Source organism: Triticum urartu, chromosome 5 (genome assembly GCF_003073215.2).
Source record: "Triticum urartu cultivar G1812 chromosome 5, Tu2.1, whole genome shotgun sequence".
In the NCBI taxonomy this organism is placed as follows: Eukaryota; Viridiplantae; Streptophyta; class Magnoliopsida; order Poales; family Poaceae; genus Triticum; species Triticum urartu.
Genome location: NC_053026.1, coordinates 421874004 through 421895927, shown reverse-complemented (window position 1 = coordinate 421895927; position 21924 = coordinate 421874004).

Genomic DNA, 21924 nt, shown 5'->3' with positions numbered 1-21924 from the left:
TGTTCAGAAGCTTGCATGCCTGCAGGTCGACTCTAGAGGATCCCCGGGTACCGAGCTCGAATTCGCCCTATAGTGAGTCGTATTACAATTCATCAAGCATCGTCCGGGCCATCTCAATAAGTGTTATGTTCTTGCGTTCGACGACGCCATTCTTCTGTGGCGTGTATGGAGCTGAGAATTCATGTGTGATGCCTAAGGTATCAAGATATGTATCTAGGCTAGTGTTCTTGAATTCAGTGCCATTGTCACTTCTGATGTGCTTTATCTTGGCGCCATAGTTGTTCATTGCTCGACTGGCGAAGCGTCTGAAGACATCCTGCACTTCAGTCTTGTAGAGGATTATATGCACCCAAGTATATCTTGAATAATCATCAACAATGACAAAGCCATAGAGACAAGCAGTAGTAGTAAGAGTTTAGTAATGAGTGGGACCGAAAAGATCCATGTGGAGCAGTTCGAAGGGTTGAGTCGTTGTCATGATTGTCTTCGAGGGATGCTTGGCCCTCGTCATCTTTCCTGCTTCACAGGCACCGCATAAGTGATCCTTCTTGAACTTGACGCCCTCGATGCCTATGACATGCTTCTTCCTTGCAAGGGTGTGGAGGTTCCTCATGCCAGCATGCCCTAGCCTTCGATGCCAGAGCCAGCATTTAGAAGCTTTTGCTAGAAGACATACTGCAAGTTGTGGTCCTGCTGAGGAATCTACCACGTACAAATCATCTTTCTGATACCCTTCAAACACTAGAGACTTGTCAGATTCCATTAGTACAAGGCAACGATATTTTCCAAACATCACAATCATGTTTAAATCGCAAAGCATTGAGACATACATTAAGTTGAAACCAAGGGATTCAACAAGCATGACTTTATCCATGTGTTGATCCTTTGAGATTGCAACTCTACCTAGACCCAATACCTTGCTTTTACCAGTGTCAGAAAATGTGATGTGACTTTTGTCAGATGGACGTAAAGTTGAGTCCATGAGAAGGCTTCGCTTGCCAGCCATGTGATTTGTACACCCACTATCAATAATCCATTCTGAAGCAGCTGGTGTCGTACCCTACAGTGCTGTTAGGGGGATAGGCTTCACGAAGAGAATTGTGAAGCAAAAACATTTGACGAACCAGTGGATTATTAAAGCTTAGATCAAGATTAGGACTGATAGGGCAAGTAGCAAGTGATTCAGGAACAAAGTACATAATAAGACCATTTGGGCATTTGATCTTGCGCCCTACAAGATGTTTAAGGTCCCCAGCAATAGCGTCAGACGATTTTGGTTTTCTGCTGGAGACCTTTCCCTGCAAAAGAGAGTTAAGCTTTCTTAGCCACCCACATCTTCAAGGGTGGCTTTGAAGCAATGAGTCTAAGTGCAGCATCTGAGAACTTTAGCTTTGGAGCCCTAGCAAAAAGTCTTGCAGGTGGACAATAGTACTCATAAGAATAGGCAGAATAGTTCTTGGTCTTATGAACATGGCGGTTCGATGAACCGCGCTCATATTCATAGGCCTGAGTATGGCTTCCCTGCAAAACATTTGCGTTAGTGCGACTCAGGTGAGTCCTCTGTCTGTATGAAGCCTTTGGACTGTATGAAGCCTATGGTCTGGGGTTTGTCTTCTTCACCTGTGGTGTCATGATGACATTCACAGGAAGATTCTCCAAACACCTTTTCTGCACCCAGATCTTCTTCATAGGCGGTCCATTCCTGCAGTTGGTACCAATATACCTGGCAAACACTTCACCATTCTGATTCTTAAATAGTTTATAGTTTGCATCAAAGGATTCATCAATAACAATGGGATTAGCACAAGTGAAGCCAGATAGGGTGGATGGATCTGCTGAAGGTTCCTTTGCAGCAACCCATGTGGTTTTGGGGTACTGCTCAGGTTTACAGTAAGAGCCATCAGCATTCATTTTCCTTTCGAACCCAACACCCTCTTTCCTAGGGTTTCGGTTCAGGATCTGCCTTTTGAGGACATCACATAGTGTCTGATGCCCTTTGAGACTTTTGTACATCCCTGTTTCAAGCAGTGTCTTCAACCTAGCATTCTCATCAGCAATAGCAGTGGTATCCTCAGCAGAGGGGTTAGTTACCACATCAATAGTTGAAGATATTGCAACAGTAGCAGCAGTAGAACATTTAGCAACAGAAGTAGAGTTATCACGCTCAAGGCATTTAAGACATGGTGGTTCAAATCCTTCCTGAGCGGGACTGATCTGTTCAACGCGAGGTGACTCGTTTTCCGTTTGAAGATCTTCATGAGTCGTTCTCAATTTCTCGAGTTCTTGCTTCCTTTGAAGATAATCATAGGAAAGCTTTTCATGAGTTGTTGAGAGCGTTTCATGACGACTTTCAAGTTCCTCATACTTAACATGAAGATTTTTATGTCTTCAACTAAGGACTGAGATCGAGTCATTTCAGCGTCCAACAGGTCATCGCTTTTGTCTAACAGTTTTTGAATATGTTCCATAGCTTTCTGTTGTTTAGTGACAAGGGAAGCAAGTTTTGCATAGCTGGGTCCAAATTCATCACCAGATTCATTATCACTGGATTCAGATAGATAGCGTTCAATTACCTTAGCATCATTTGCCATAAGGCATGATGCAGAAGATGATGATTCTGGTTCGAATGTCATCGCTTTGAGAGACTCCTTAAAGTCCTCGAACCAAGGATCATGACGAGTTCGATGACCTTCATAGACTTCAGAGAGACGGTCCCAGATAAGCTTCGCATGATCAAGATGCATGATATTCCTAAACTGATTTTGAGATAGACAGGAGCAGATGACATCCTTCGTCATGAGGTTGAGAAGAGTGTGCTTGCGAATGTCATCAGCTTCCGCCATCTTGCACAGATCGGTCAGACCAATCTCAGTGACGGTCCACAGCTTGCTGTTTGTCCCCATGAGGCGCTTCTTCATCATGGCCTTCCACTCGGGATACTCATGACCGTCAAAGATGGGGCATGACACAGTCTTCATACCTATGGTTGACATAACTAAAACTCTAGGCGGTTAAACCAAAATCACACAGAACAAGGGAGTACCTCGCTCTGATACCAACTGAAAGTGTGTTATATCGACTAGAGGGGGGTGAATAGGCGATTTTTATGAAAGTCTTCAATACATGGAAGTTTTGAAGACAAATGATAGAAATGAACCTATTACCATGCAGCGGAAGGTAGACTACACTAGGCAGACCATAGTCAAGTATTCAATGAAATGAAACCACAATGACTAATAGCAGCTAGGCAGTAAGGATCAGGTACACAGTGAAGACAAATAGATAATGCAAATATGCATTGACTTCACAAGAGCCAACTGTAAATAAAGAGATGGGAAGGATAGAACCAGTGTACGTAATGAAGACAAAGGTTTGGTAGACCAGTTCCAACTGCGGTGACAGTTGTACATCTGGTTAGGGCGGATAGGTATTTAAACCTGAGGACACTCAGTCCCGGACACTTAGTTCCTGAACACGCAGCTCAGACACTTAGTCCTCACCGTATTCCCCTTGGAGCTAGGTCACACAGACCTCGCCAATCACTCTGGTAAGGTCTCAAGGTAGACTTCCAAACCTTCACAGACTTCGTTCACTGGTCATCCACAATGACTCTTGGATGCTTCAGAACGCGACGCCTAACGGCTGGAGGATTCACAGTCCTCAAGTGTAATAAGTCTTCAGATCACACAGACAGGAAGACTTAAGTGATGCCTAACACTCTTTACTCTGGGTGTTTAGGGGCTTTATCCTCGCAAGGAATTCTCTCTCAAAGGGCTTCGAGGTGGGTTGCTCTCAAACGACAAAGCCGTACTCTAACTCTGAGCAGCCAACCGTTTATGGTTGTAGGGGGTGGACTATTTATAGCCACTAGGCAACCCGACCTGATTTGTTCGAAATGACCCTGGGTCACTAAGGAACTGACACGTGTTCCAACGGTCAGATTTCGAACACACACGGCAACTTTACTTGGGCTACAAGCAAAGCTGACTTATCCAACCCTGGACAAGATTTGCTCTCATAGTCTTCACTCGAAGATATAGGATTTTGGCTAAGCATCACTTCAGTCATTCTGACTGGTTCTCTTGGACCCCACTTAACAGTACGGTGGTTCCTATGACTCAACAAAAGAAAAACACAGAACAACGAAACTGCTATGTCTTCGCGCTCCATAGTCTTCATGCGATGTCTTCTCTTGTCATAGTCTTCAATGTGAATGTCTTCACATACCACCTTTGACTTCAATGTCTTCATACATTTTTAGGGGTCATCTCTGGTAGGAAAACCGAATCAATGAGGGACTTCTACCTGTGTTATCCTGCAATTCTCACAAACACATTAGTCCCTCAACTAGGTTTGTCGTCAATACTCCAAAACCAACTAGGGGTGGCACTAGATGCACTTACACTCTTGGTCGAAACCATTAATGGGCATGTTATTTATTTTTGTGATGAAGCTGCTAGAATTGCCAAACCCGATGTAAAAGATAAACATAGACCTGTTGTTGGCATGCCTATTGTCTCAGTTAAAATAGGAGATCATTGTTATCATGGCCTATGTAACTTAGGTGCTAGTGTGAGTGCTATTCCTTTTACCTTATACCAAGAAATTATGAATGATATAGCACCCGCTGAAATAGAAGACATAGATGTTACTATTAAACTTACTAATAGAGACACCATCACACCACTTGGGATTATTAGAGATGTTGAAGGCTTGTGTGGGAAAATAAAAACCCTACTGATTTTCTAGTCCTTGGTTCCCCACAAGATGACTTTTGTCCCATAATCTTTGGTAGACCCTTCTTGAACACTGTCAATGCTAAAATAGATTGCCTTAAAGAAACTATCAGTGTTAATTTTGGTGATGTCTCATGAGTATAATTTCTCTAAGTTTCGTAGACAACATCATGATAAAAAATCACCTAGTAAGGATGAAATAATTGGTTTTGCTTCTATTGCAGTACCTCCAACTAATCCACTAGGACAATATTTGCTAGACCATGAAAATGATATGCACTTGCATGAAAGAAATGAAATAGATAAAATATTATTTGAACAAAAACCTTTCCTTAAACACAATTTGCCTATTGAAACTCTAGGAGGACCTCCTCCACCTAAAGGTGATCTTGTGTTTGAATTAAAACAATTGCCTTACAGTTTGATGTATGCTTATCTTGATGAGAAAAAGATATATCCTGTTATTATAAGTGCTAACCTTTTAGAACATGAATGAGAGAGATTATTAAAAATTCTGAAGAAGCACAGTGCTACTATTGGATATACTCTTGATGATCTTAAGTGCATTAGTCCCACTCTCTGTCAGCACAAGATTAATATGGAACCTGATGCTAAAACCATTGTTGATCACGAACGACAATTGAATCCTAAGATGAAAGAAGTGGTAGCAACTGAAATACTAAAGCTTTTGGAAGCAGGTATAATTTATCCCATAGCTGATAGTTGTAACATCCAAATTTTCAATTTGGATGTTATTCATTAGATCATCATATTGCATCCATAATTTCTGCATTTTTGAATTTGTTTACTTTGAATTTTTAATCCTAGAAACGTTAAGCAACTCAATGACCAATTGAGAGAGTTGGACGTTTTCACAAAAATCCATTTTTGAATTTTCAAAATTGGCAAATTGGATGAAAGTGTTTTATTTGAAATTATTTTCCAATTATTTCAAAATAAATAAAATAATGAGAGAACATAATATGACTTCTACAAAACAGCAAGGAAATATTGGAAATTTAATTTTGAATAAAAAATATTTTATTTGGATTTTATTTGCAAGTTTATTTATTTTTATTAGTACTAAAAACATTTATTTTATTTTAGGCATTTAGGTCCAGAAAAATGTTATCATTAGTCCAAATATTAGGAGGGAATTATGTGAATTTTTATGGAAGTTTTAAAAAATATTTTTATTAGGATTTTCGTATTTTTTGAAAAATGTTTTTTTAACTTTCAGACCGAACTGGCCCGAAGCCCAGCCGGCCCAGGCCGTCGTCGCCACCGAATCCGAGCCAGAGTCCGGCCGGCGCACGCAGTGCCCCGCCGTGTCCGCCACGGCCACGAGGCCGCCACCGCCTCGGCTCGCCCCTCCCGCAAGCCACGTCACCCCTCCCCGCCTCCTTATAAGCACCGCACCCGGCCCCCTCTCTCCCCATCGACCGCAGCAACCGCCGCCACCACCGCCAACTGCCGCGGCCGCCGCTTGCCGCCACAGCTCGCCTCGCCCGCCAGCCGCCCGCGCCACCACCGCCATCGCCGGAGTCACCAAGACCGCCCGATCCGCCGCCTGACCCGTCGTTTTTCCCGGTCCGGTAATAAACCACCCCGGTTCACCGGTTTTTCTATTTAGGTTTTCAGTTTTTTGTTTAAAACCCGTTTTTCTATTATAGTTAGTTAAGTAGCGAACGTTTTATGTTTAGTTAGTCTCAGTGAACGTTTTCGTTAGATTACTTTCTGTAGCAGACGTTCGTCTGGTAGATTTTTATTTTTTTTTGTTTATTTTTCGCTAGGGACCCATCCGTAATTATTTTCTTCACAGTTTAGTCTTTGTTCTTCAAACGATCATAACTTTTTGCTCGTTTATCCAAATCCAGCGAAACCAACGCCAAATTCTTCGTTATGATCCCCTATGTTCAGATAATGAACTTCAACATGTTTTTGAAAGTTTAAAATTTGGTTTCAAATAGATTTGAATTTGATCTTCTTTTGATCGTAACTTGAGTTTCGTATCTCCGATTTGATTGATTCTTTTTGCAAATTAAAGCTCTTCACTTGAACTTTCTGTTTAGATATTTTTCTCTGGTTTTTTCTTTGCGTCTTATGCTTGAGTGCTTATGTATGCTATTGTTTGTCTATGATAGATTTTTCGGAGTGCGAAGCTTGCTACTACGAATCTCTAGGGTTTTCCGATCGTCAGCAAGGCAAGTTACACTTTGATCATACCCCTTTTATTACCCAGTTTTATGCATTAGTTTCAACCCTCAAAGATTGCGTGAGTAGGATTGGGAACATGTGGTTACTGCTATGTAGTTGATGAGGTAGGAACCTATTACGTTTGATCACCCCGGGAATATACGTTATGCTCATATTGCTTAGCCATGCTCGTAGACGGGGATTGGTATGTGAGAATCATGCAAGTTGTGATAGATAACAACTAAGGGAAACTTAAGGTGGCTACTATAATACACATCTGGGTGGATTGGTTGCGGGCACATGGAGAATCCAGTGTTGTCCTAGGATATCCCGAAGTACCCGTGTGATCATCCTATGGAAAGCCACCCAGGCTTAAAGGGATCATAAGATTATTCATGCTAGAAACTTTCGTGTGCAGCCACAAGCCATTATGGGCTCTGGCATAGTTGAGTAAGTTGTGTGACCTCTTTCAGTGGTAGGCTAGCAGATGTACGGGAAAGTAGGTGTAACTGTCTACCTAGAGTAAAGAGTTAATGCTTCAGAAAGACTATGTCTCGATCTTCCGATCATGGAGGTGGTCGAGTCTTGTGGGGAAAATGTGGCACCCCGGCTCAGAGAAACCGGAATGCCCCGTATTCCAGCCCAGAGATCAAGGAGAAGTCTTCTGGAATACGACACTGCTCAACATAGAACAAACCAGTTTTCTATTATTACACGAATATGATTACAAGGTCTCCGATATTATAATGAATAACATCAGCAGGGCGACACTACGCCTGCCACGGTTTCTCCATGCAAGCAGCAGAACAACACGATGCAGCGGAATAACTCTAGCAGCGGAACAACGACGACGGTGGTGAACTCCACTCCGCAAGGACTCTGGCTGGAACGCTTATCCTAGCTCACACGAACGAAAACCACGACAAGCAAGCAATCAAATCTGGCATGACCTGCAAACTAGCACGACACGCCAGGTCAGTACATTGAATGTACTTGCAAGTTCACAATAACCAGAAGCATTCAAGACATACAACAACATGGCAATTACAGGTTAAGCAGGAATTATAATGAGATCATCAGGATAACATGGCATGAACACCATGAACATGGTATAGCTGGAACAATATGAGCATGGCATGAACATATAAATCTGATGATACTAGCATGCATCATGATGACACTATATGCACTACTTATTCTGCTTGGGTTATCTCATAACCATCACATGCAGCACTTACCAACCTCGAACATCACACGATCATCTCAGGATCAAATCAAGCTTGGTATAAACAATACCGTAGTAATCATTAAATGACCACAAGGAGCTTGATCTTTACCCATGATTCTTGCACAACATCACGAATATCCAACAACTCGGTATCCTCGATACCACAGTGATCATTTACGGATCACAAACGAAACCACTCTGGGCTCAACGGGTTACCTCATAACCAAACGGTGATCATTTCGGCGATCACAACCATGACCAACACTTGGTCTCAAACGGTGATCTTTCCGGTGATCACAACCATGAGCAACACTTGGACACAAACGGTGATCTTTCCGGCGATCACAACCAACTTATATCATCATCGAACCATGGTTGTTATTAAGCACATTATTATTATTACTGTTGACTCACAGTTTGACCGACACGAACTGGGCCCTTATCCGCGGGCATGGCTATCGATAGATTTAATATACACTCTGCAGAGGTTAGTACACTGTACCCACACTACGGAACCCATGGCCTCGCACTCCCATTCGGGTGGACCAACGGTGTTCCGACAAAACTGATCTACTGCCATGACACTCTCCCGGCCACTCCGACCAACTCCCCTTTGGGCTAAGTCCTGGGTGGCCCCGTGCCTACCAAAGACACCAACGGCCAACGTCGTGGCAAAACAGCCACCATCGTGGCAAAACGGTCCCAAACGGGAACAAGGATCCATACAACAACGGACACACAAGGCTTATGTCCACCTACCTGATCAGGGTAGCGTGTGCCCATAACCTTCCCTCGTTGGTGGTACCGGCGAGAGGCATGACAATAGACCCAGTTAGGACCTTCTCATAAAGGTAAGCGTGGTTGCACTGGTCAGCTCGATATGGTGGCACCATGACTCAGTCAACAGTTGTTCAAGTTCAATTTAATCCGGTTAAACTTGAATGCAATATGCTAAGCCATGATAAAATAACATGATGCAATTACAATGCATGAGCAAGATATCAACATAAGCATGGGGTGCAACATAACTATCCACCATATCAACAAAGAATCATATCCAGCTGGGCATAGCATAATAACGAGCATGAATGTTACAAGTACAACACTACTCATATCATAACATGACCACTAGCATCAACCATAAATACCATGCAAGAACTCATCAATAACATTACTGAGTATACACTTAACAAACTAATAACACAGGAATAATGCATATCAACGGTACTCGGTACCCGACGTTAGTCATGCACCGAAGAACATGACCAACCCAACAGGTACTACTATCAAGCATGACCAATATTAAAGTAATACTAGCAGTTATAACATGATAACAAAGTGCAAGAAACATAGCATGACGGTAATCACCGATCCATAAACATAACCGACATAACGACAACAGTAGCAAAACAATCATAAAGTTATTAAAGATTCAAGTTTGAAAACCAATGCTACTGCATGGCTATCGTGCAAATGGTGGTTGTGGCTTGCGTGAGGGTGAAGAATGCATCGGGGAGATGTGTGGAACGATCGTGGAACAAATCGCCAAAAAAGTTCTCTCTCAAAGGGGGCTGATTAGGAGCAAGGGAAAAAAGGTCATTTTCACAGTGTCAAACCATAGTGAAAATGAAACCAACAGAAAGGGCTCGACGAAACGAAGACGTGGGCTTTGGAATCACCTCATTCGGTGTCTCGAGCAAAAAGTTATAAGGGTTTTTCTGCTAGGGACCTATATGTAAAGAAATCATCACAAACAGGCCCTTAGCCAGAAAAACAGAAAGCGCACTTCCTGGAAATACGTTTTCCAGAAAGGAAAGCGTATTATGGCCCGAAGAAGAGGCAGAATGCGCTTTCGATAAGTGAAGGCATACTCCCTGGAGTACGTCTCCACTTATCCAGCGTGGCGGTGGCGGGGTCGGGCTTGAGGCGCTCACTGGTGGGGTCCGCGGGGAGGGGGGCCCACCTGGCCAGGGCCTTCTTCTTCCTCCCGCTCGCCCGCTGCATAGAGGGGAGGCGCGCGCTGCGGGCGGCCGTCCGGCCGGCTCCGGCCACCTCTCGCGGCGCTCGGCACATCGGCGAGCTCGAGGAAGAGAGGAGCATCCATTCCAGGGGTGCACGGGCTCCGAGAGGGACCAAAACAGCGGTGGCGAGGGCTGTGGCGGAGGAAGGCTTCAGGTGGAGACGGGGTTCCGGCCATAGTGGCTCCAGCGAAGGGGAGAAGACCTGGGGATGGTCGCCGGAGTGGTGGCGGTCTACTCTTGGTGGTAGGAGCGAGGGAGGGGCTCGGGTTCGCTCCAATTTAGGAGGCCCGAGGCGGCGGCCATGGCGACAGAGGGAGGGCAGGAGAGCTTCCCGAGCTCATTGGAGAGGCTGGGCATGGTACTGGGAGAGAGGATAAGATCTTCGCGCAGTCAGGAGGCCTCGGGGTTGCTTAAATAGCTGAGGGGAGGGGGAGCCGTGCTGGCGTCGCCGCGGACACGTGTGCACGCGCATGGGATCGGAGGCAGGCAACGAGGGAGGCACAGGGGAGAGCTCATAGGGAGGAGGAGGACAAAGGAGCGCAGGGAGGAAGAGACGAGGAGGAAGACGACGGTCGGTGCACTGTGCTCCCGTGGGCGTTTGGCGGCGAGCGTCGGTGAGGAAGCGAACATAAGGGGGTGAGCTATCCAGGGGGTGGCGACGATGAGAGGAAGATAACGGACAAGGTCACGTGTGTGAAGGCGACGAGAGGAGGAGGTGCCAAAGCACAAACGGCCACTAGACGCGACCACTGCACAGAGAGCACGTGCACTGTGATGCCATTAACGCGGTCACTGATGAAGCTATGTACCTAGGGTAGGGTCATAGGCCTGACCTAGACACCCTCCACTAGGACATCACCCTAAATCCAGAAACATTCGGGGGATACCATCATCAACTCGACCAGAAGCATTCCGCTCGGATGAATCAAAGTCACTCGACCATAGCAATTGTCACTCGACGATCAGAAGACCTAAAGCCACTCTATATAGCAACGGTCGAACGTTTACTCTGTAGACTTAATGGTCATTTATCTCACTTTATTGCTGGCGCTACCAGAAACGCCCCATCTTTATGTACCTTAAACCCTGTGTAACTGAGGGCCGGAGGGGTCTGGCAAACTCTATATAATCCACCCCCCTCCTCAGGGACAAGGGTTCACACCCCTGTAATACCACACTCATATAATCCGGTCGACCGCCTCCGGGCACCGAGACGTAGGGCTTTTACTTCCACCGTGAAGGGCCTGAACTCGTACATCTTGTGTGTAAAACTTCACCATAGCTGGGATCTTGCCTACTCATACCTACCCCCATTCTACTGTCAGTCTTCGAAGCAAGACAATTGGCGCCCACCATGGGCCGGTGTCTTAGCGATTTTTTTGGTGAAGTTGCGATTTTTCCGATCCATATCATCATGGTTTCCGGTGGGGGATTGGCCGAGGGCTGCGAGATCCGTCTCAGCGCGCTCGTCTTCGTTGCCGACGACTCCTCCTGGCTTCAGGAAGCTCTCCTTGACGTCGAGGCGCTCCCCGTCCGCGGGGTGACGCACTTTCACGCGTGCGCTCGCGGCGTCCTTCTCCGGCAGCCGTCGACCCAGTATCGGTTAGCTCCCGTGGTATCTTCGCTCCCTGCTGTTCGCTGGCGCAAGCGATCTGGTCAGTCGCGACTTCAGCAGTGGGTGAAACATGCGGTGGCTTGCCAGTCGGCCACCCCACAAGTTGCGGCAATCGAGCCCGACGAAACTCTCTACGACCTGTTCGACCGGCTCCGTCGAGACCGCATTCGAATGCGGAAGCAGCGATCCTGCGGCTGAAGTCTTGATTGTCGACGGACCACATAGTCCTCCTGGCTTCCGCCACGATGATGGCGGCAATGGCGGCGCGATCCGTCGCGCGCTCATGAGGAATATCGCCCCGAGCCTCTTACTTCGCAGCAAAGAGAAGAGCTTCGCCGCCGCAACATGGATGCACTTCACACACCCATCGTTGTGGAAACCTCTGAGGCCCGGGCCTTGGAAGAGGCGCACCTGGCCAAATTGGCTGAGTGCACTTGACTAGAGAACCTTCAGCGTGCACTCGACGAGTGAGCATGACAATGGATCCCTGAGTCCAGTCGATGACAACTTTTTCCGCCTCAACCTCTGGTATACCGCACTCCGATTCAAAATCTCACAGCTACAGCCCGTTTAGCAGAGTCAGTTCAGCCTTCCCAGTCGGAGGCTAGCAGAGGTTTGATGCAGATCTAGGCCTTACTCCGGGCAGCAAGATATGTGATGGCGGATTCATAGCAACATCATCACCGACGTGAGAAAGGACGGGGTCCAGACCTGTCTTGACCCGCCCAGTCTCTTCTTCAAAGTTTTGAAAGAATTATACAAACTCAAAGAAATAATGAGTCATCGAATGCCTGATGAATCGACAACAGTTAAACAGCCGAACAAAGGGAAATACCTTCGAGCATAAGGAACATATTTTTGGCAAGTGCCCCTAGATAAGCCTCCAAGTCATTTCTCTTACGAGAAATGCCTTCAATCTTCTCGTTCAAAGCAACTTTGTCCTTCTTCAGACGAGTCGCTTCTTTGTTGGCCTCGGTGAGGGATGCCTTTAGTTTGGCGTTGTCTTCCTCAAGTGCTCCGACTGAAGCCAGCTTCTTGTTGGCAAGTGCAGTCTTCTCCTTAGCTTCCTTCTGCGCAGCTGCAAGGTCAAGATCCTTTTGCGCCAAAGCCTGCTTCATTTTCTCTGAAGAATGTGCATTCGGGTCAAGGAGAGGAATGAACAGATAACTTGAGGGATAGTTAAGATAAACAGTCGATAGGTCGTTACCTTCCGTACCTGCTACTTCGTCTTGAGCCTTTTTCAAGTTTTGATTGGCCAGCTCCAAATCAAGGTTGAGTTGCCTCTGCTTTTCTTCGAATTCGGCGAACTTGGAGATAAGCTGACAGGATTTCTACAGTCAGCAAAAGGTACATCAGTAAACAAGATCAAAGATCTATCGCTTCCGAGTAAATAGAGCTCTAAGACTACCACGGAATAAAAACATTCTACAACAGTCTCGGGGACTACACCCAGTGGGTGCACTTAGCATGCCCCCACTGGTTCAGGTTCCACTTGACATGGTCCGACCAGACCAAGTGGAAGAGAAAAAAAGAGAGAGAAGAAGACCTAAGTTATTTTTTGAAGTCAACAAAAGACATTCTCATACCCCAACCGACTACCTGCAGTCGACTGTGGTCTCGGGGACTACACCTAGTGGGTCACTTAGCGTGCCCCCACTGGTTCGAATTCCACTCAACATGGTCCGCCCAGACCGAGTGGAAGAGTGAAACAATAAAGACATTTTTTGACTCAACTGAGAAAGCTACTCGACATAAAATTCAAACACCCACTGGGTGTGCAGATGCGAAGTGCGAAATAATAGGAGGATGCATAAAGAAAAGTTTTCAGGTAGCATATCCTAACAGAACAAGCAACAAGATAAGAATTCAGTCGGAAGCCAACTTACCTGGACAATGGCTCGAAGGGCCACACTGGCGTCATAAGCAGCCTGAGTGTTTTCATGCACCACCTTCATTCACTCCATCATTATGCTAGCTTGGCGAATGGCTTCTGCAGCGGCGCCTGCCTGGTCTTCTGGAACATGATAAGTAGTGAAGAATGGGGTTGGCGGTTCAGTCGCGGCAGCTTGAAGTTCTGAGGCATGAGGCTGGATAGTTGAAGCGAACACTGGTGCAGTCGACGATGTGGGGCGTTCACTTGATACTGGAACAGAGAAAGTAACAGAAGCCCGAGTCACATCTTCAGGCTGTTGAGTCACTGGCTCTGCCACCGGCACCGATTGGGATGTCTTGCTAGTTGATGCCTTCTTACTCCTCCTGGGCCTCAGCGGCACGTCTTCGTCGTCATCCGGAAGATCAATGACATGGGGAGGAGCTGCAAAAAGAATTAGTTGTCAGAATTCAGTCGGTCAACAAAATGGCTGAGAAAGCAAAGACAAGTTTGCAAAAGTCATACCCGGGTTAGAAGTGACCGTGTCTTCTATGTCTTCATCACCATCGCTGTAAGCAGAAGTCCCAGAAGTAGTAGCTCTGCAAGTTTCAAGATTCACTCGGACAAATGAGAAAGAGAGTCGACAGCATAAATCCTCGATCGATAGGTAGAGACAAGACACTTACGCAGAAGCGACGGGGACGTCGATCTTGATCTTGGGAAGGGCCTTCTGAGGCTTTGGTTCTATAACCTTTTGCTGCTTCGGGGCCTTCTCAGTCAGCATAGGGGAAGAGGTCCGAGTGCGCTTGGAAGTTTGTCCGGTCAGCCTAGCTACTTCTCCATGGACACTCGCTGGGTCGTGCTTATGTTTGGAATGCTTTTCAGTGCGAGGCGGTGACTCGACTTCTTCAACACTTCTCGAGTCCTCGCTTTCCTCCTCCTCTTCCCCTCCATCAGATTGCCAATCCACGCTTTCGCCTCCACTCGCCTCCCCTTCCGGGTCCTGCTCCTGCTCTCCGTTGGGCATCGAGTACATCTCAGTGAGGGCCTGAAAGACAACAAGTGGAACAAATGTCAGTCGATTGGCAAAAAGCAATTACATGATAGAGCAAAAACACTCGGAAGATAGAATTGGACCTTGTCTGGTTCATATGAGTTGTCGAGTGGAGGGATTCTCCTGGACCCCTTGGGGTTATCCTTGTTGCTAGTGATGCCCCTCAACCACTGCTCCACTATATCCTCGTCGACTTCTTCTGGGTGGATCCGAGTGGTATCATCGATGCCCGAGTACATCCACATCGGATGGTCGCGAGCTTGAAGTGGTTGAATGCGTCGTCTAAGGAAGACCTCCAGCAGATCCATGCCAGTCACGCCATCATGAACGAGCTGGACCACTCGTTCGACCAGCACCTTCACCTCCGCTTTCTCCTCCGGAGTCACTTTCAAGGGAGAGGGCTTCTCGACTCGAGCCATGGAAAAGGAGGAAAGCCCAGTCGACTGGCCTGTAGTCGGCTGGTCTTTGGAGTAGAACCAGGTCGACTGCCACCCTCTGGCTGACTCGGGAAGAATCATGGCTGGGAAGTACTTTTACCTCTCATTTGGATCCCAATACCCCCACACATCTAGATCACATGTGTCCTCTCATCACTGGATTGGCCTTTTTGACCGACTGAGAACGACAGGTGAAAATGTGTTTGAAGAGGCCCCAGTGTGGTCGACAACCCAGGAAATTCTCGCACATGGACATGAATGCAGCGAGGTACACGATGGTATTGGAGGAAAAATGATGAAGTTGTGCTCCAAAGAAGTTCAAGAAACCTCAGAAGAAAGGGTGGGGAGGCAAAGAAAAACCACGGTCGACGTGGGTGGCGAGGAGCACACACTCACCCTCCTTCGGCCGCGGCTCGGTCTCGTCCTCCGGGAGCCGCCCTGACTCATGGGGAATCAGTCCCCCCTCGACCAGATCGTCGATGTCGTCTTGCCGGATCGTCGACCGAATCCAATCTCCCTAGATCCAGCCGCGCGGCAGGCCGGATCTCGACGAGGATCCGCCCCGGCTGGTCTTCCTCCGCTTCGCCTTCACCGTCGCCTTCTTCGCGCGCTCCAAGGCCGCCGTCTTCCCCATCCCCATTGCAGTGGACGGAGCTCGAGCGGGCCGGCAGCGCCGAGAGCAGAGGTGGATATGGTAGAGAAACAGAGGAGAAAGGGACAGAATGGGGCTCACTCTGCAGAAAACCCCAGCCACGTCGCCTTATATGAGGTCTTCTCCCGAGTGGCTGACTCGTGGGTCCAAGCAATCCTGTCAAATCCCGCAACAGTTGTGCATAGTACATGGTGAAAAAGGTGGCATAGTAATCGAGGCGCCCCTGCCTAATCTTCTCCCATTACCGTGGCCTCCTCCTCCCCGCGCGCTTCCCGGAATTCGAATCCCACAGGATTCGCAAGCAGCAGAGCAACCTGTCAGACGGAAGATTTTTTCCATATCAACACTCGGAGCTTTTCAATAAAAGTTCACTCGACAAACTAAGAATGGATCAAGGCGACAGAAGAAGAAGTTGTAGTCATCGTGATTGGTCATTTGGTCCCAGTCAGACGCTTCCGAAGCGCAAGAATTGAGTCGGAGGTATTTTCAACTCCTTCTCCACTCAAGCCCTAAACCATTCGGGGGCTAATGATGGAGCTATGTACCTAGGGTAGGGTCATAGGCCTGACCTAAACACCCTCCACTAGGACATCACCCTAAATCCATAAACATTCGAGGGATACCATCATCCACTCGACCAGAAGCGTTCCACTCGGAAGACTCGAAGTCACTCGACCGTATCAATTGTCACTCGACGATCAGAAGACCTAAAGCCACTATGTATAGCAACGGTCGAACATTTACTTTGTAGACTTAATGGTCATTTATGTCACTTTATTGTTGGCATTACCAGAAACGCCCCATCTTTATGTACCTTAAACCCTGTGTAACTGAGGGCCGGAGGGGTCTGGCAAACTCTATATAAGCCACCCCCCTCCTCAGGGACAAGGGTTCGCACCCCTGTAATACCACACTCATATAATCAAGTCGACCACCTCCGGGCACTGAGACGTAGGGCTTTTACTTCCACCATGAAGGGCCTGAACTCGTAAATCTTGTGTGTACAACTTCACAATAGCTGGGATCTTGCCTCCTCATACCTACCCCCATTCTACTGTCAGTCTTAGAACCACGACAGTCACCACGTGCACTGGCATGTAGCGGGGAAGATGGGCTTGAACACGTTGTCTAGTGGTAAGTCCTTCCAGGGGAGGTTTCAACTGAGGTGGTAGATCAGTGAAAAGTGCTTTGGTTAAATGGTAATCATCCTCCGAAGTTTACTGCAGTAAACTTGAACATGCACTGGTGATTTACAGGGAGGAGATTGGGAGCAATGGACTTGTCTGCAAGGTTTAGGGTAAGAAGGACTTTCATCCTGGTAACTTTGAGAAGATTTGGGCCAAGATTTAATATAGTTGCTTCACAATAGCATTTTTGGTCCAGAAATAAGATTTGGATGATGCGCTCACATGAAGCATCAACTTGAGCTGAAATTTGGCAAGGCCTAATGATTTGGTCATAGTAAGATGCTGTAAACATTTCATACAAATTGGACAAGCCAAAGTGGTACTTGCTTCACAAACATCTCCTCTGAAAAGAAACTTGCAAGAATTCTAGAGAAGTATTGGCTTCATGAATTGGTCCCAAATTTGGATTAGAGAGGTTTGATGGTCATGAGAGTGCTCTGGAAAATTTTTAGGCAAAATGATTCAATATAAAATGTACTTGCTTCACAATCTAAAAATATTGCCAGAACCAAAGATTTGGTCCTGTGCTCACATAGGTGATTGGATGGGGCTGAAATTTGGAGTGTCATAATATGAGCACATGAAGGGGTGTGCAAAATTTCAACTCATTTCGATAACCCTAGCTAGCACTTCCTTCAAAAATCCTTCTGTCTGACAAAAACTTTGAAAAATCACTGAGGAAGTTGACTAGGCAAATAAAGTTGAATTTTGGCACAGGTCAATTATTTGGACAGGAAAAGATGTCCAAGAAGTTTGGGGTCAAATGGGCAAAGATAAATAGCACTTGCTTCACAATGTGCCATTTAGGACAGAAAAGGAAATGAATTTATTGAGCATAATGAGAAATATGGACAATGAAATATTTTGCCATATTTGAGGAAGGTATGACCCAAACTATTTATAAGAATTATTTGGGGATTTTTGGATGGGCAGAAATATAGGTTGCTTCACAACCAAGGGTTGATAGGGTTATTCGTTTAATAGAAAAAGGAATATTCCTGAAGAAAGGAAATTAGGGTTTGGTCAAGGAGTGGATTGACATGATCTTGGCAAGTTTTTGAGGATCATGAGTCACTTGGGAGAGGAAATGAAGGTGATTTCCCAGGTGGCAAGGCCACAGAACCACTCCAAAAGGAAAAACACAACAAAAACCAATAAATCAAAAAGAAAAAGAAAAGGGCCCAAAACCAGGCTGTTACAAACCTCCCCCCTTAAAGAAATCTCGTCCTCGAGATTTGGTTGCTCAGGGAACAAGTATGACTTTAGGACACCATTTCCAACTCAGGCATCATTTTTTCTTTATTTATTGTTCCCCCAAGAATTACGTATGATTTTCTTCCCTTGCTCTGGGGTAGTTTGCTTCACCTTTCCCCAATTCCTAACAGGTCTTTGCTCATATACCAATTTCTTTTTACTGACGTTGATTCTCCATACCTGTGGTGATATCCAATGGACCTGAGCATAAATTTTCTTTTGGTCATGAAAACATTTTTACTTCTGTCATGGGGTTGCTATAAATAAATGCAGACCTTCTGGTTTCAATAAATGTCGAGAATCATCATGGCCATCTTTTGACGGGATCTGACTGCTCCTAAGTGGTACTGATTTATTTTGATTTATTCCTTTGGCTTGAGCATGAGATATGTACCAAAGATTCGACTGCCTTTTTGTCAGGAGCAATATAACGGTGTATGGAGTTATATGTGTGTTATACCTCAAATATTTACACCTTGAGACTGGCCCGACAGGGGCTGATGGATAATTGTTTTTTTCCTGACAGACTGACCGTGTACTTGATTCCGTCGGTGAGTATGTCGGGTCTGAGATGATTGTTCGGCATTTGACTTTATCATTTTGTCGGTATGCCCATTTGGATTTTCCACACTAACCATTCCAAGCGGGCCAGCGGGATATGAAATCCTTGTAAAACTGAGTAGGCCGCTGAGGGTCTGCCTTTGTGGATCCATATGGAATTACGGCCTCCAACTAATTTGGGGTATCCGGACCCTAATGGTTGTGCAAAAATCATCATACCTTTGCTGTCAGTCTCACCCTTTAACGGTCATGATTTTCTTTGTGAGGATACCTTACTAGAATACCTTGGCCACACCTGTCCTTGATTCTTCGTATGACTAGGGACGTGATTAGTGCAATATTTTTGACATTATTCCCTTGTGCCTGTTTTCTGACCTGGGTCCGCACATATATGACATATAATCGGGACTTGTAGCGGTACAGAGCCTGTTGTTGAGGCCAATCATACAAGAAGGTGAGAAGGCTTTAGGACATCTCCTTGTCAATTGCGGGAATAATGACCTTGATGACCATTTTCAAGACTGTTGATTCTGTGATGTCTTATCTAGATCTTATAGATCTGTGTATTACATAAGATGTGCATCTCTGCTTATCTTCATTTGCATGATTCATGAGGTTGTGGGATCTTCACTTTCCTTAGGTATATCTGTTGGATCCTTACCGCAATCTCGTATGAGTGACTAATATGACTGGGGATACATGCTCACCATATATAAGAATCACATGCAACCAAACACCGGCTTTCCAAAGAAGATACTTGCCCTGACGGATTTGTGCTTCCGAGAAAATGTTGCGAGTCTGATTCTTGAGTGGTACTGCTTATCATATAACCTCTGAGGATGGTGTATTAGTATGATACTGACGCAGACGGGATGGCTTACGAGAGAAGCCATCCGAGTAGCTTGCTGAGGAAGACTTGTTATCTTCTGCTCAAATCTTTTGTCTGGGTATCGTGCAAAAGAAGGATCTATAGCTTATACACGAAGCTTGGTCTGATTATTGTGCTGGAGAAGCCTGAGTTCCGTACTTGAGAAGCTTCTCCTCGGGTTTGCTTGTTGAGAAAAATTCATTTTCGTCTGTCAGAAGCTTTTATCGAGATATCTTGCTGAGAAAGATCGGGTATCTTGGATAGGAAATTGTTCACATATCATGCTGAGGAAATTTGAGTAGCCTTTCATCATAAATTTCTTCTGATAATGTGTGGAGGAAGACTGAGTTTCTCATTTTCAAAACTTCATACTATGATATGCATACTGAAGTCTACACACACACACCCATAATATTCGGTGGCTGATTATTTGCATGAGAAAATTTGTTTGACTGTCTTCCTTGAGCATATCACATTCTGACTTTATTTCGGATGATAACATATCTCAAGCATCATTCATTGCTGAGCCAAAATTTTGTATATGATCCATACCTTTGACTGAAAATATACCGTTAATCTTGTACCTAACTTGGCTTGCTGCTGACTTGATCATTTCAGCTGTGATGATTTTGTACTGATGTAGACTTGAGTTATCCGTACTGTTGTGAGGAGTGCATACTAATGCAAAATTGATTATCAGCCTCAAAATCAGATATTCCCCATTTCACTACAGTCGGCTGAGAATTCCATTCTGTTTAGCTGAGTTTCCAAATATTTAAACTCCTTGTTGCTTCTTTGAGTCCGGTGTTGGTTGATGAGCAACTCTTTATAGGGAAAAAATAATGTAACACCGGGGCCCAAAAAGAAAGAAGCAAAAGAAAACTCACTAAACAAAAGCACACAACAATAATCAATTCACACATAGTGAATGTCACATATTACTGCTAGTCACACAACATATGCATGCCTACTTAAGCACACAAATCTCGCAGGATCTCCGGTTCTACGATCTGGCATGCTGTGACGGTGTGCACGAGGACGAATAAATGTGTGGAAGAATTGGTGTAAACGGCGCTACACCAAGTGCTAGCTTAGCCAGGTAGCAACCTGGACTAGCTCGGAGGCGAGGACACACTCGATAAACCAGTAGTGGGACACGAAGGTTGCAACCACATTATTCTCGAGAGGACGGAAAAAGGATCCGTACTCGTCCAAGGAATAGGATAGCGGGGGAAAACTGAGGCTGCTGACATTTCCCTTTCTTGATAACTAAGATCATTAAGGGTTGCCAACATGACAAAATGAAGAGCGATTCGAGACAAAAGCATGTCCATCACCGAAACGACAGGCGGGGTTGAAAGGAGGATATCAGCGAGATACCTGAGCACCATTTCTGCAAACAGTGTTGGGATCACTTGGCATCACTCTGCCGGGATAGAAATGACACCAAACACCGAAGAACGAGCAAGAAAAGAAAACTGGAGAAATGCAAAGGCTGAGCTGTAGTGGATCCGAACGGATGCCAGCTACACTCACCAAATAAACCGAGGTGGTAGATCAGTGAAAAGTGCTCTGGTTAAATGGTAATCATTCTCTGAAGTTTACTGCAGTAAACTTGAACGTGCACTGGTGATTTACAGGGAGGAGATTGGGAGCAATGGAGTTGGCTGTGAGGTTTAGGGTAAGAAGGACTTTCATCCTGGTAACTTTGAGAAGATTTGGACCAGGATTTAATATAGTTGCTTCACAACTGCATTTTTGGTCCAGAAATAAGATTTGGATTATGCGCTCACATGAAGCATCAACTTGAGCTGAAATTTGTCAAGGCCTAATGATTTGGTCATAGTAAGAAGTTGTAAACATTTCATACCAATTGGACAAGCCAAAGTGGTACTTGCTTCACAACCATCTCCTCTGGACAGAAACTTGCAAGAATTCTAGAGAAGTAGGCTTGATTAATTGGTCCCAAATTTGGTGTAGAGAGGTTTTATGGTCATTAGAATGCTCTGGAAAATTTTCAGGCAAAATGAATAAATAAAATGTACTTGCTTCATAATCTGAAAATATTGCCAGAACCAAAGATTTGGTCCTGTGCTCACATGGGTGATTGGATGGTGCTGAAATTTGGAGGAGTGTCATAATATGAGCACGTGAAGGAGTGTACAAAATTTAAACTCATTTGGATAATCCTAGATAGTACTTCCTTCACAAAGCCTTTTGTCTGACATAAACTTTGAAAAATCAC